Source organism: Loxodonta africana, chromosome 16 (genome assembly GCF_030014295.1).
Source record: "Loxodonta africana isolate mLoxAfr1 chromosome 16, mLoxAfr1.hap2, whole genome shotgun sequence".
Classification (NCBI taxonomy): Eukaryota; Metazoa; Chordata; class Mammalia; order Proboscidea; family Elephantidae; genus Loxodonta; species Loxodonta africana.
The window spans coordinates 39,390,241-39,405,901 of record NC_087357.1 but is presented as its reverse complement, the minus strand read 5'-3'; the positions used below and the strand labels follow the sequence as shown (position 1 = coordinate 39,405,901).

General features: G+C 38.9%; 1 pseudogene; it reads right to left on the bottom strand.

The window, feature by feature from the left end:
• LOC104845450 (cytochrome P450 2C19-like) overlaps window positions 1-14,682 on the bottom strand; it is a 38,622-nt pseudogene extending 23,940 nt beyond the window's left edge.
• Window positions 14,683-15,661: the final 979 nt, after the last annotated feature.

Sequence of the window (15,661 nt, the reverse complement as noted above, 5' to 3'; positions counted from 1 at the left end):
AACACACATGAAAAGGCATCAAAATGACAGCACTAAAAACTTATTTATCTATAATTACCCTGAATGTAAATGGACTAAATGCACCAATAAAGAGACAGAGAGTCACGGACTGGATAAAGAAACACGATCCATCTATATGCTGCCTACAAGAGACACACCTTAGACTTAGAGACACAAACAAACTAAAACTCAAAGGATGGAAAAAAATATATCAAGCAAACAATAAGCAAAAAAGAAGAGGAGTAGCAATATTAATTTCTGACAAAATAGACTTTAGACTTAAATCCACCACAAAGGATAAAGAAGGACACTGTATAATAATAAAAGGGACAATTGATCAGGAAGACATAACCATATTAAATATTTATGCACCCAATGACAGGGCTGCAAGATACAGAAATCTAATTTTAATAGAATTGAAAAGTGAGATAGACACCTCCACAATTATAGTAGGAGACTTCAACACACCACTTTCGGAGAAGGACAGGACATCCAGTAAGAAGCTCAATAGAGACACGGAAGACCTAGTTACAACTTGACCTCATTGACTTATACAGAACTCTCCACCCAACTGCTGCAAAATATACTTTTTTTTCTAGTGCACATGGAACATTCTCTAGAATAGACCACATATTAGGTCATAAAACAAACCTTTGCAGAGTCCAAAACATCGAAATATTACAAAGCATCTTCTCAGACCACAAGGCAATAAAACTAGAAATCAATAACAGAAAAACTAGGGAAAAGAAATCAAATACTTGGAAACTGAACAATACCCTCCTGAAAAAAGACCGGGTTACAGAAGACATCAAGGAGGGAATAAGGAAATTCATAGAATGCAATGAGAATGAAAATACTTCCTATCAAAACCTCTGGGACACAGCAAAAGCAGTGCTCAGAGGCCAATTTATATCGATAAATGCACACATACAAAAAGAAGAAAGAGCCAAAAGCAGAGAACTGTCCCTACAACTTGAACAAATAGAAAGTGAGCAATAAAAGAACCCTTCAGGCACCAGAAGAAAACAAATAATAAAAATTAGAGCTGAACTAAATGAATTAGAGAACAGAAAAACAATTGAAAGAATTAACAAAGCCAAAAGCTGGTTCTTTGAAAAAATTAACAAAATTGATAAACCATTGGCTAGACTGACTAAAGAAATACAGGAAAGGAAACAAATAACCCGAACAAGAAACAAGAAGGGCCACATCACAACAGAACCAAATGAAATAAAAAGAATCATTTCAGATTACTACGAAAAATTGTACTCTAACAAATTTGAAAACCTAGAAGAAATGGATGAATTCTTGGAAAAACACTACCTACCTAAACTAACACATTCAGAAGTAGAACAACTAAATAGACCCATAACAAAAAAAGAGATTGAAACGGTAATCAAAAAACTCCCAACAAAAAAACAGTCCTGGCCCGGACGGCTTCACTGCAGAGTTCTACCAAACTTTCAGAGAAGAGTTAACACCACTACTACTAAAGGTATTCCAAAGCATAGAAAATGACGGAATACTACCCAACTCATTCTATGAAGCCACCATCTCCCTGATACCAAAACCAGGTAAAGACATTACAAAAAAAGAAAATTATAGACCTATATCCCTCATGAACATAGATGCAAAAATTCTCAACAAAATTCTAGCCAATAGAATCCAACAACACATCAAAAAAATAATTCACCCTGATCAAGTGGGATTTATACCAGGTTTTTTTATGCAAGGCTGGTTTAATATCAGAAAAACCATTAATGTAATCCATCACATAAATAAAACAAAAGATAAAAACCACATGATCTTATCATTTGATGCAGAAAAGGCATTTGACAAAGTTCAACACCCATTTATGATAAAAACTCTCACCAAAATAGGAATTGAAGGAAAATTCCTCAACATAATAAAGGGCAAAGCCAACAGCCAATATCACTCTAAATGGAAAGAACCTGAAAGCATTTCCCTTGAGAACGGGAACCAGGCAAGGATGCCCTTTATCACTGCTCTTATTCAACATCGTACTTGAAGTCCTAGCCAGGGCAATTAGGCTAGACAAAGAAATAAAGCGTATCCGGATTGGCAAGGAGGAAGTAAAGCTATCACTATTTGCAGATGACATGATCTTATACACAGAAAACCCTAAGGAATCCTCCAGAAAACTACTGAAACTAATAGAAGAGTTTGGCAGAGTCTCAGGTTATAAAATGAACATACAAAAATCACTTGGATTCCTCCACATCAACAAAAAGAACACCGAAGAGGAAATAACCAAATCAATACCATTCACAGTAGCCCCCAAGAAGATAAAATACTTAGGAATAAATCTTACCAAGGATGTAAAAGACCTATACAAAGAAAACTACAAAGCTCTACTACAAGAAATTCAAAAGGACATACTTAAGTGGAAAAACATACCCTGCTCATGGATAGGAAGACTTAACAGAGTAAAAATATCTACTCTACCAAAAGCCATCTATACATATAATGCACTTCCGATCCAAATTCCAATGTCATATTTTAAGGGGATAGAGAAACAAATCACCAATTTCATATGGAAGGGAAAGAACCCCCGGGTAAGCAAAGCATTACTGAAAAAGAAGAACAAAGTGGGAGGCCTCACCCTACCTGATTTCAGAACCTGTTATACAGCTACAGTAGTCAAAACAGCCTGGTACTGGTACAACAACAGGCACATAGACCAATGGAACAGAATTGAGAATCCAGATATAAATCCATCCACGTATGAGCAGCTGATATTTGACAAAGGCCCAGTGTCAGTTAATTGGGGAAAAGATAGTCTTTTTAACAAATGGTGCTGGCATAACTGGATATCCATTTGCAAAAGAATGAAACAGGACCCATACCTCACACCATGCACAAAAACGAACTCCAAGTGGATCAAAGACCTAAACATAAAGACTAAAACGATAAAGATCATGGAAGAATAAATAGGGACAACCCTAGGAGCCCTAATACAAGGCATAAACAGAATACAAAACATTACCAAAAATGACGAAGAGAAACCAGATAACTGGGAACTCCTAAAAATCAAACACCTATGCTCATCTAAAGACTTCTCCAAAAGAGTAAAAAGACCACCTACAGACTGGGAAAGAATTTTCAGCTATGACATCTCCGACCAGTGCCTGATCTCTAAAATCTACATGATTCTGTCAAAACTCAACCACAAAAAGACAAACAACCCAATCAAGAAGTGGGCAAAGGAGATGAACACACATTTCACTAAAGAAGATATTCAGGCAGCCAACAGATAGGTGAGAAAATGCTCCCGATCATTAGCCATTAGAGAAATGCAAATTAAAACTACGATGAGATTCCATCTCACACCAACTAGGCTGGCATTAATCCAAAAAACACAAAATAATAAATGTTGGAGAGGCTGCGGAGAGATTGGAACTCTCATACACTGCTGGTGGGAATGTAAAATGGTACAACCACTTTGGAAATCTATCTGGCGTTATCTTAAACAGTTAGAAATAGAACTAGCATACAACCCAGAAATCCCACTCCTCGGAATATACCCTAGAGAAACAAGAGCCTTCACACAAACAGATATATGCACACCCATGTTTATTGCAGCTCTGTTTACAATAGCAAAAAGCTGGAAGCAACCAAGGTGTCCGTCAACGGATGAATGGGTAAATAAATTGTGGTATATTCACACAATGGAATACTACGCATCGATAAAGAACAGTGACGAATCTGTGAAACATTTCATAACATGGAGGAATCTGGAAGGCATTATGCTGAGCGAAATGAGTCAGAGGCAAAAGGACAAATATTGTATAAGACCACTATTATAAGATCTTGAGAAATAGTAAAAACTGAGAAGAACACATACTTTTTTGGTTATGAACGGGGGAGGGAGGGAGGGAGGGAGGGAGAGGGTTTTTTATTGATCAATCAGTAGATAAGAACTGCTTTGGGTGAAGGGAAAGACAACACTCAATACATGGAAGGTCAGCCCAATTGGACTGGACTAAAAGCAAAGAGGTTTCCGGGATAAAACGAATGCTTCAAAGGTCAGCAGAGCAGGGGCGGGGGTCTGGAGAACATGGTTTGAGGGGACCTCTAAGTCAATTGGCAAAATAATTCTATTATGAAAACATTCTGCATCCCACTTTGAAATGTGGCGTCTGGGGTCTGAAATGTTAACACGCGGCCATCTAAGATGCATCGATAGGTCTCAACCCACCTGGAGCAAAGGAAAATGAAGAACACCAAGGTCACACGACAACTAAGAACCCAAGAGACAGAAAGGGCCACATGAACCAGAGACCTACATCATCCTGAGACCAGAAGAACTAGTTGGTGCCCGGCCATAATCGATGACTGCCCTGTGAGGGAGCACAACAGAGAACTCCTGAGGGAGCAGGAGATCAGTGGGATGCAGACCCCAAATTCTCATAAAAAGACCATACTTAATGGTCTGACTGCGACTAGAGGAATCCCGGCAGCAATGCTCCCCAGACCTTCTGTTGGCACAGGACAGGAACCATCCCCGAAGACAACTCAACAGACATGAAGGGGACTGGTCAGCGGGGGGGAGAGAGATGCCGATGAAGAGTGAGCTAATTAAATCAGGTGGACACTGGAGAGTGTGTTGGCAACTCTTGACTGGAGGGGGGATGGGAAGATAGAGAGAGAGGGAAGCTGGCAAAATTGTCACGAAACGAGAGACTGAAAGGGCTGACTCAATAGGGGGAGAGCAAGTGGGAGAAGGGAGTAAGATATATGTAAACTTACATGTGACAGACTGATTGGATTTGTAAATGTTCACTTGAAGCTTAATAAAAGTTAATTAAAAATAAAAAAATAAAAAAAAAGAATTTCTTGCTTGTCATTTAACCATCCCTAGTAAGTTTTTTTTTTTTTTTTTAGTAAGTAAAGAACTATGAATTGAAGGACAAAATGCACAAGCAATAAATAACTGAACTGCTCTAACATCTTACCTGTTTCATTTTGATCAGGAAACAATCAATAAAGTCCTGAGGATTGTTAATGTCCAAGCTTTCTTGGTGTTCTTTCACTTTCTCCAAAACATAACTTTTTATTTAAGCACCATTATTAAGGAATTTGTTATGACTCCCTGGGAAATAATCAATGAGCACTGGAAAGGGATTGTAGACCTGCAAGATGAAGAGAATCATTTATTAAATGTAAATCTTTTAATAAATACATATGTATGATATGCCTAACCCTGGTGGAAACTGGAGCCATAAAGATGAATGAAAATGTCTCCATATGGACCTGGAGATTCTTACCGTACATGAATTCTCTATGCTTATAGAAAGATTCTGGGCAGAAAATTGACCACATGATCAATGATGATCATTATTTCTGATACTCATATATTATTCCTATGGTATAAAAGAATCTTTATATCAATCCTCTCATTTTGTATATCAATACTTGTCTACAAATTTCAATTACCAATGTCATGAATTACTATGATTCGCATTTTTAGATGAGGACAGAGGAGGTTAAAGAAGTCTAAGCAATTTGATTGATATAGAGCACAAAGCTACTCATGGTTGCTTTTACTTCTATCAATCTGAAATAGAAATAGAATCAGGGTTTTAGAACTGAGAGGAGATTGATGATACCATGAAACCCAGCTCAACATTTTGTGGATAGATGCCTGTACACCAGAGCAGCTAAGTGAGTTCTGTAAGATGATACAAGCATCATCTTCACAGGGTGCAGGATATGCCAGGTAAGCACAGGGTAAAATTGTGATGATTGTTTATGGTTTATACCCTGTACACCCAATCATTTTGTCATCTAAGATCCCAAATGAAGCATAACCAACCTTATCTTAGTAACATTGGTAGTCCTGCACATTCTCTCTTTTTGACATGCTAAGTTAGAATATTTCTGCCAAGCTTTTTGATAAATAAATCATTACGTATTGAATGAAGGACAAGCCTTATTGGTAATGGAAGCCTTTCAACAAGGGCCTTGGATCTCCAATGACTGCTATAGGCATGCTTTTGGGGCAGTCACTGTAATACTTTATAGAAACTGGGCTTTGGGGTTTAGGAGAAAAACCACTGTGTAGGGAGCCAATGGGATTGAAAAGAGCTCTATGTTCTGAGAACTCAATTTCTTCTGTGTAAAATAAAGAGGTTGGTTATATTTCCCAGATGTTTACTCCTGGTTGCTATGCTCTGGCCAGGATTTTTGTGTTCAAACATTCATTTCACAGCTTGGTCCATTATATAATTTTGACTTGCCAGAGAAAGGATCTTGGCCTCACCTGTATCCATGGGGAGCTCAGAATACTGACGTTTTCATTTAATTTTTGCATCAAATTAAGAAAATTCTGATCTTTATAATCAAAATGATTCTGGAAAATGATGGAGCAGATCACATTGCTGGGAGTACAACCCAGGATGAAAGTTGGATCACAGGGCAAGGCTAAAGAATTGGAAACAAGAAAAAAAAAAAAATTAAAATATACATATAAAATTCTTTGTCACTGAAATAACGTTAGAAAGTTTGAAACAACATTTACCTTGAAATTCCCTTGTCACCCACATATTCAGCATGGGTATAATTTCTTCAAAGTCAATTGACCCTTCCTTACTTCCTAGTTAAATAATGATGTTCCCCAAACTGCCTTCGCTTTCCTTGCATTTTATTTACACCATTCTAAATCAAGGTGCCTATAATTTTGGAGGGTAAAAGAAAAAAAGATTAAGACAATATTTTCTTAAAAAATAATAATAAGCCTCTTTAGAGTTCTAAACAGCAAAGATGTCACTTTAATGACTGAGGTGGACCTTACCCAAGCCATGTCTTTTCAATCGCCTCATATGCATGCAAAAGCTGAACAATGAAAAAAGAAGACAGAAGAACTTATGTGTTGAAATTGGAGTGTTGGCAAACAATATTGAATATACTGTGGATTGCCAGAAGTATGAACAAATCAGTGTTAGAAGAAATGCAAGCAGAATGCTCCTGTGAGCGAGGAGGGCAAGACTTTGTCTTGCTTAATTTATACATGTCATCAGGAAAGACCAATCCCTAAATAAAGACGTTATATTTGATAAAATAGAAAACACCCATTGCCGGCAAGTCGATTCTAAAAAAAAAAAAACTCATAGTGACCCTAAAATTCAATTTCATAATAGTAGGTAAAGTAGAGGGTCAGCAAAAATGAGGAAAACCCTCAATGAGATGTACTGGCACACTAGGTGAGGATTCATTCTGTTACACATGAGGTTGCCAACATCGACAACAACAATAATCTAAGTTGTGATGGTAGAATCACATCTGTCTGCAAAGCCTGCCAACAATTAAGCACTGATAAAGGAAAGGAGAAAATAGTTAGGGACCTCAGCACTTCTTATATATACCGGGTAGTTAAAGGAACCATGTATAGAACCGGCAGAGGGACAGATTAAAGAGAGTGTTTACAGGTGAATTCAGGTATTTAAAGGAACAAATGTAAAAAATAAAAAACCTTCCTTGTAGTATGAGTAGGTAGGTTAGTACAAACGAAGAGAAATTCTAAGAAGATAGTTTGCCTAATAAAAGTAAAATGAGAAATTTTCATTTCATATTTAAATGATATATAGGGCAAAAAAATGAAAAAGTAAATTAATAAGTGGAATACTTTTCTTTCTTCCTTTCTGTTGGGGAAAAGAGGATTCTTTCTGGCTCTAAAAAGTAGTACCCATCATCTCCAATCAGGAGCCCTGGTAGCACAGTAGTTAACTGCTTAGCTCCTAACAGAAAGGTCAGTGGTTTGAATCCACCAGCTGTTCCTCTAGAGAAAAAAAGGCGTGGCAGTCTGCTCACATAAAGATATAGAGCCTTGCATTATTCACGATAGCAAAAAGATGGAAACAACCTAAGTACTCATCAACAGATAAATGAATAAACAAATCATGATACATATACTCAATGGAATACTACCTAACATAAAGAAGATGGATGAATCCACAAAACATCTCACAATATGCATGAATCTGTCACAAAAGAACACACACTGCGTGAGATCACTTTCTAAAAGCTCAAGAAAAGGTTTATACACAGAAAAAAAGAATCTTTGATGGTTACAAGGTAGGAGAGCAATGGGATGGGGAAATTACAAAGTAGGGAGTAGACGAGTGTTAACTCTGGTGAAGGGCAACACAACATACAATACAGGGGAAGGCAGCACAACTTGACCAAGTTAAAATCATAGACACTTCCTAGAAATATTCCAAGCACCTTGCGGGACCAATTTACTGGGCCTGAGCATTGGAGAGCATAGTCTCAGGGGACGTGTATGTCAATTGGTATAACAGAGTTCATAAAGATAATGTTCCACATCCTACTTTGGTAAGTAGCATCTGGGGTCTTAAAAGCTTGTGAGTGGCCATCTGAGATACTTACATTGGTCCCATTCCATCCAGAGCAAAGGAGAATGAAAAAATCCAAAGACACAAGGAGTATATTAGTCCAAAGGACTAACGGACCACATGAACCACAGCCTCCTCAAGACTGAGCCAAAAAAGAAGTAGTTGGTGCCAGGCTACCACCACAAACTGCCCTGACAGGGACCACAACAGAGGGTCCTGGACAGAGCAGGAGAAAATTATCGAACAAAATCTGAATTCCAAAAAAAAAGAGCAGAGTTACTGGTCTGAAAGTGACTGGAAGAACCCTTAAGAATATAGACCCTGGACACCCTGCTAACTCATAACTGAAGCCATTTCTCAAGCTCACCTTTCAGCCAAAGATTAGACAGGCCTATAAAACAAACAATAACACTTTTATAAAACAAACAGTAACACACTTGAGGAAACTGTTCCTCAGTTCAATCAAGCATATGAGACAAAATGGGCAACACCTGCCCAAAATCAAAGAGGGCAGAAAGGAACAGGAAAACTGGACGAGTGGACAAGGAGAACCCGGGATGGAACGTGGAAGAGTGCTGACACATTACAGGGATTGCAACCAATGTCACAAAACAATCTGTGTATAAAATTTTAAATGAGAAGCTAATTTGAGCTATAAGCTTTCAACTAAAGGACAATAAGATTTTTTTAAAAAAGAATTGCTTAAGAAACACATTTGTATATATGTTCTTATTGTTGTTAGCTGCTGTCAGTTTGGCTCTGACTCATAGCGACCCTATGCACAATAGAAGAAAACATTGCCCAGTCCTGCACTATCCTCACAATTGTTGCTATGCTCGAGCCCATTGCTGCAGCCACTGTGTCAATCCATCTCCTTGCAGGTCTTCCTCTTTTTCTCTAACCCTTTACTTTACCAAGCATGATGTCCTTCTCCAGGGACTGATCCCTTCTGATAATGTACCCAAAGTATGTGAGACATAGTCTCACCATCCTTGCTTCTAAGGAGCATTCTGGTTGGATTTCGAGATAGATTTGTTCGTTCTTTTGGCAGTTCTTGTTCTGTTCAATATTCCTCGCCAACGCCACAATTCGAAGGAGTTTATATGTATATATACGTATCTAAAGAGAGAGAGAGAATCTTGGAAACTATATGTGTCTCTATGAATCTGAATCAGCTCTACTCAATGACTTTTTTGGGTTCATCTCCAATCAGCTCCATAACTGAATTTTTTGCCAGGCTCGCCCTCTTGTGGAATTGTGGGATATTGCTTTAGATAACCATCAACAGAATACCTGTTACAGTGCATTTTAAAATTTGACCATCATTTAGGTTAATTCCATCACTTCACAGATAAAAAATTTAAAGCAAAGGAAATATTTAATTAGTTTTTGATTGAAGATTTATACAACGAAGCTGTTCTAATCAAATGAGCTGTAAATTTTGTATATAAAATGTCCCCAAACTCCTATCTGTAGATGTAACTAAGGGTCAATTGAATCAAAAGTGTTGTGAAGGAATAATAAAGCATCAAATAACAGGAAGCCTGTGCAACTAGCTTCTCCTGTACCATCTGAAACCCAAAACTCTGCAGGGATCTAAGCATTCAGAGTAGTTGTATTTTAGCTGGGTATTGGGGGATATTTGGGAATCTTTTGGGATACTTTTGTGTGTGTGTGCTTCAAAGTTAAAATATAATTTTCAATCTTTCCTTTCCGTTCTTTTGAAAGAAGGTATTAAAATCCAGGGTAGTTTGGAATCAAAGCTGAAAAACACTCTTATTGTGACATGTATTTTATAGGCTAGAAAAGCTGGCAGTGGGAGGTAAATAATAATGTTCTCACCCAAAATCCAATTATGGGGCAGAAAAAGATAAGCAAAGACAAAAAGAACCAACTCATCATCAGAGAAGACAGAGCAAAGAGTTATTAATAGCAATTGAAATCTACTTAAGTAAGTAATTTTACAAACTGGTATTTGTATCTTTTACAGAATTGGGCCATACCATACCTTTTCTTAAAATACAAACATCAATACAGTTAGTAGAGAGTAACATTAAGTAATTCATGCTGGTAGTTTTAACATAGTCCTGTGTTTACAGGGAACCACAATTGATGAGAGTTGCACTAAGAGATGCCCAGGACATGAAAGGAGCCCTGGTGGTACAGTGGTACAGACCTGGTCTGCTAACCAAAAGGCAGGCAGTTTAAGACCACCAGCTGATCCTGGGAAACACAATGGGCCAGTTCTACTCTGTCCTGTGGGGTTGCTATGAGTCAGAATCTACTCAATGGCAACTGCTTTGGTTCTTTTTTCTTTTTTTTTTTCTTTTATGTGATGAAAACCAGTAGACCAGCACCATGCCTGGTCAGAACTGCAGGTATGGCCTTGGCAGAAACCCTCAGACATGTCAGGGAGGGTGACCATAACATGAAGTCCAATGAAATGAAAGCAAAAATCCCTTGCTGCATGATTCATAGGAGTGTGATGAGGTCACACCCACAGTGTCCACTTGACAAGTATTCCCCTGTGAAACGATCTGGCATAGGTAACCCACAATCATGGTAGGGCAAAATACTTCTTTTTAACTTAGAAAAAATGAGACTCAAAACCTTCTATCTTGATAATTTTCTCAACCGAAGATAACAACGAACAATCAAATTAAAAGAGCCTTTTATACACACACCATGTGTACAATCATGCACACACACAGCATATACAAACGCTTCCTTGTTCTCTGCTTCAAACCCTCCCTCCTCTACTTGTGCGCTGGTAGTCCCTACCCACAAGGAAAGATTTGGCCTCCCCTGAAATGTTTCCAAAGACCCCATAAAGAACAGAGCCATCTGTTAAGGTCAGTGTTACAGAGTAAAGAATCACCCATCCTTCATTTTTCTTAACTGCTCCATTAGGCAGCTGGCTTCCTCCTGAACTCGATCCTCAAGGCTCCTCTTCCCCAACCCGAAATTCCGCAGGGCCAGGAGACTAAAGCGCCGCATCTCCTTCCACGTCTTTCCATTGTTGTGAATGATTCCTACAGGAGGGAACACAGAAATTAGTTTGGAGATCCTTGGCAAGAAGGAGGATGCTGACCTAGGCAGCCACGCGGATGGCCCAAGTTCTGCCTGAGCATCTCTTCAATCAACAAACAGACACAGACACCTACCAAATCCTTTCTTAGTTCTTTCAAATATTGCAAAATGACCTCTTCCAGAAAACTCTTCTCCCAGATCAGTCAGAGCTTCCTTAATTGCTTCATACCCATGCAACACCACTGTGGGCTTCATGCCAAAATACAGAGTGAACACTGGGCCATAGGCTTTTGACGGCTGGGAAATGGAAACTGGAAGCAAATATTAGCAAAGAAGTCACTACTTGATCTATCAGCTGTGCATCATTCAGGCTGATATTGTCATCATATTCTTGATGTTTTATTAAACCACACCCAATTTCAAATATTTTTAGTTTTGTACAGACATGATGGCAAATTCATAGCTGCCCTTTGAGGGACTGCTGATGTGCCAGGCGAGGGGACAAACACTTGTTCCACACATCGTTATAGCTACTCTCACATGAACACCATGAGCAGGTTTACTTACTCCTGTTTTACAGAAAAGGAAACTGAGATTAAGAGAAGTTCGATTTTGTTCCTAGTGTCTCTCAGCTAATAATTAAAACCTGGTGCAGTCAAGTAGATTCTGACTCATAATGACACTACAGGACAGAGCAGAACTCTCCCATAAGGTTCCCAAGGTTGTAATTTTTACAAAGCAGACTGCCACATCTTTCTCCCAAGGAGGGGCTGGTTTGTTCCAACTACTGACCTTTTGCTTAGCCCAGGAATGCTTAACAACTTCACCACCAAGGCTACTTCAGCTAGTAACTTGTTGTTGTGGTTAGGTGGCATTGAGTCGGTTCTGACGCATATCAACCCTGTGTAAAACAGAATGAAACACTGCCTGGTCCCCTGCCATCTGCACAATGTTTGTTATGCTTGAGCCCATTGTTGCAGCCACTGTGTCAGCCCATCTCCTTGAGGGTTTTTCTCTTTTTCTCTGACCCTCTACTTTTCCAAGCATGATGTCCTTCTCCAGGGGCTGATTCCTCCTGATAACATGTCCTAAGTCTTTGCTTCTAAGGAGCATTCTGGTTGCACTTCTTCCAAGACAGATTTGTTCATTCTTTTGGCATTTCATGGTAGAGTTGATATCCTTTGCCAACACACAATTCAAAGGTGTCAATTCTTCTGTCTTCCTTATTCACTGGCCAGCTTTTGCATGCATATGAGGTGACTGAAAACAGTATGGCTTGGCTCAGGCACACCTTAGTCTTCAAGGTGATATTCTTGCTTTTTAACACTTTAAAGAGGTTTTTTGCAGCAGATTTGCCCAATGCAATGCAACTTTTGATTTCTTCACTGCTGCTTCCATGGGTGTTGATTGTGGATGCAAGTGGAATGAATCCTTGACAACTTCAATCTTTTCTCCATTTATCACGATGTTGCTTAATGGTCTACTTGTGAGGATTTTCATTTTCTTCATGTTGAGGTGTAATGCATCCTGAAGGCTGTGGTCTTTGATCTTCATCGGTAAGTACTTCAAGTCCTCTTCACTTTAAGCAAACAAGCGTGTGTCATCTGCATAACACAGGTTGTTAATGAGTCTTCCTCCAATCCTGATGCCCTATTCTTCTTCATACAATCCAGCTTCTTGAAATATTTCCTCAGCATACAGATTGACTAAATACAGTGAAAAAATACAACCCTGATGCATACCTTTCTTGACTTTAAACCACGCAGTACTCTCTTGGTCTGTACATATGACTGCCTGTTGATCTATGTACACGTTCCTCATGAGCACCAGTAATTGTTCTGGAATTTGCATTCTTCACAATGTTATCCATAATTTGTTAAGATCTACACAGTCTAATGCCTATGCATAGTCAATAAAACACAGGGAAACATCTTTCTGGCATTCTCTAATTTCAGCCAATTAAAGAAACCAAAACCAAACCCAGAGCTGTCGAGTCGATTCTGACTCATAGCGACCCTATAGGACAGACTAGAACTGCCTCATAGAGTTTCCAAGGAGCACCTGGCAGATTCGAACTGCCGACCCATTGGTTAGCAGCCATAGTACTTAACCACTACACCACCAGGGTTTCCTTCAGCCAATTAGAAGACCCAAATTTGTAACGTTGCTTGGTCGATTTCTGGTACATGGAAACACTTTATCCATAACGCCTACCTTTGGCCCAATATCCAGCTGACTGATTTATACATCTCTTCCCATGGGGATTCTATTCAGTAGCACTGTGGTAAATATTAGAAATGTCTAGTTTTGAAAACCAGTCCATGTGATTCCAAGGCCAGCCCAGTTTGATAGCCACAGGTATTGTTCACACAGAAAGAGAATGGGCACCACAGAGACAGTGCCAGTACAGGCCACATCTCCTAGAAGAATCGTTTCTTCCATCCTGCAGTGTTTCCATGTCACAGACAGCAGCTCTGTGCAGAATCCAAAAGGATGCTGTCACCAGCAAGGCCTCCCTGATTGCTGCTTTCTTTCATTCACCCAGGCTGGTCATCAGACCATCCCTGTTCCCTTGATATCAGTCATAATTGCCTTCTTAGGAAAAGCTTAATTTTCACTGCTAATCTGAACAAAACACACAGTTTATACCATAGATGACTCCTGAATGGACTTTCTAATCACAAAGCACTTCCAACACTGTTTATGTTCAGCCAAAAAATCACAGCAGTCGGCTGTGAGACAATGAAGGGCAGCATTGCTGCTTCCTTTTGCCACTTCTCCACTTCATTGTTTTGATTTTGTGCTACAAGGACTGGACCAAATTTTTCTTTTCTCTTGTAATGCATTACTTCATTCCTTTATTTCTGAGGATAACAGACCACAAAAAAAAAAAAAAAAAAAAAAGCAACAAAATCCACAGGGGCTATTTTGCTTTAAGATGATCTATTTTAATACTTTGCTTCTAAAGAAGAAAAGAAAAAAAAAAAAAACATTCCTGTTGAGTGGATTCCGACTCATAGCAATCCTAGGACACGTTATATTTTAAAGTAGGGGTTAATTTCTTTATCCCCTGCAAGGCACTGGCTAAGCATAAAGCATACTTACGTTGCACATGGAATTGCTGATGTCCTTCGTATCTAACTGTAGGATATTGCCAATAATTGGGAGAGGAATGGGGCCAGGCGGGAGCTTCCCTTTCCCATAGCTCTGTTTCCAGAGTGAAAAGAGAAGCGAACTGGAGAGACAGAGCACCAGGACCACAACCGGATCCATTGGAGCCTTCTCTTCTCACTCAGTCAACCACAGGCTTCCCACCCAAAGATTTCAAATACTCCCTGCTGCTTAACTTGTGATTCTTATTATTAAAGTGACCAATCAGATAGATTTGCTGTAATTCTTTCTGAGTGGACTCTGGCTCGCTGATGCAGATAAAAGTAAAGTGTCATTTAATCTTGCTCTCTTTCTTTCCAAAGACAAGGCCCTACCCTGGAGATTTGGATTCAACAGGTATAGGGTTGAGCCCAGGTAGTGGTAAGAAAAAAAAAAAAAAAATCAACAAAACACCACTTGAGATTCCAATGTGCAGCCAGGATTGAGAAATATTGAAGTAAAGGATTAGATAAAAAAATATTGCACAACATTCTGGATTCTCAGACTGCCGACAAGTTGGAAATGTAGGTACTGAGGGGAGTCAGTGTCTTCTAAGCCTTGTGTATAAACATGCCCTGCAAAGGGTTTTGAAATATTAGAAGACTTTGACCTTGAAAATGGAAGACTTTTGAACTTTTTAATGTATATAGTAGTACTGTCCTATCTGAACATAAAATACAGTACCTCCTAGCATAATTCATGTATCTCGAATGACCAAACATGTATCCAGGAATTTATGTCTATTAGTACATAGATTTTACCATTAAAGTCCACCCTCTCCCCAAACCAGTGGAAGGTAGAATTTTTTTTTTTAATTTTTCAAATGAAAATGAAGACACTGAGATAATAGCCTTCTAGTATCACACGGCTCCTATGTGGCAGAACCGGGATTTGAGTGAGACCCCCTGATGCCCGTGTGGAGCACCATCTCTTATGTCGCAGCTAACTCAAGAATAAACTGAGTACAAGAGAAAATCCCAGAACATTTGTTACTCTGAATATACTCTCCACTAACTCTGTTCACAAAACTACAGGCTTCACATGAAATGAATAAAATACAAACAGTTGCCCTAGAGTCAATTACAACTCATGGTAATACCATATGT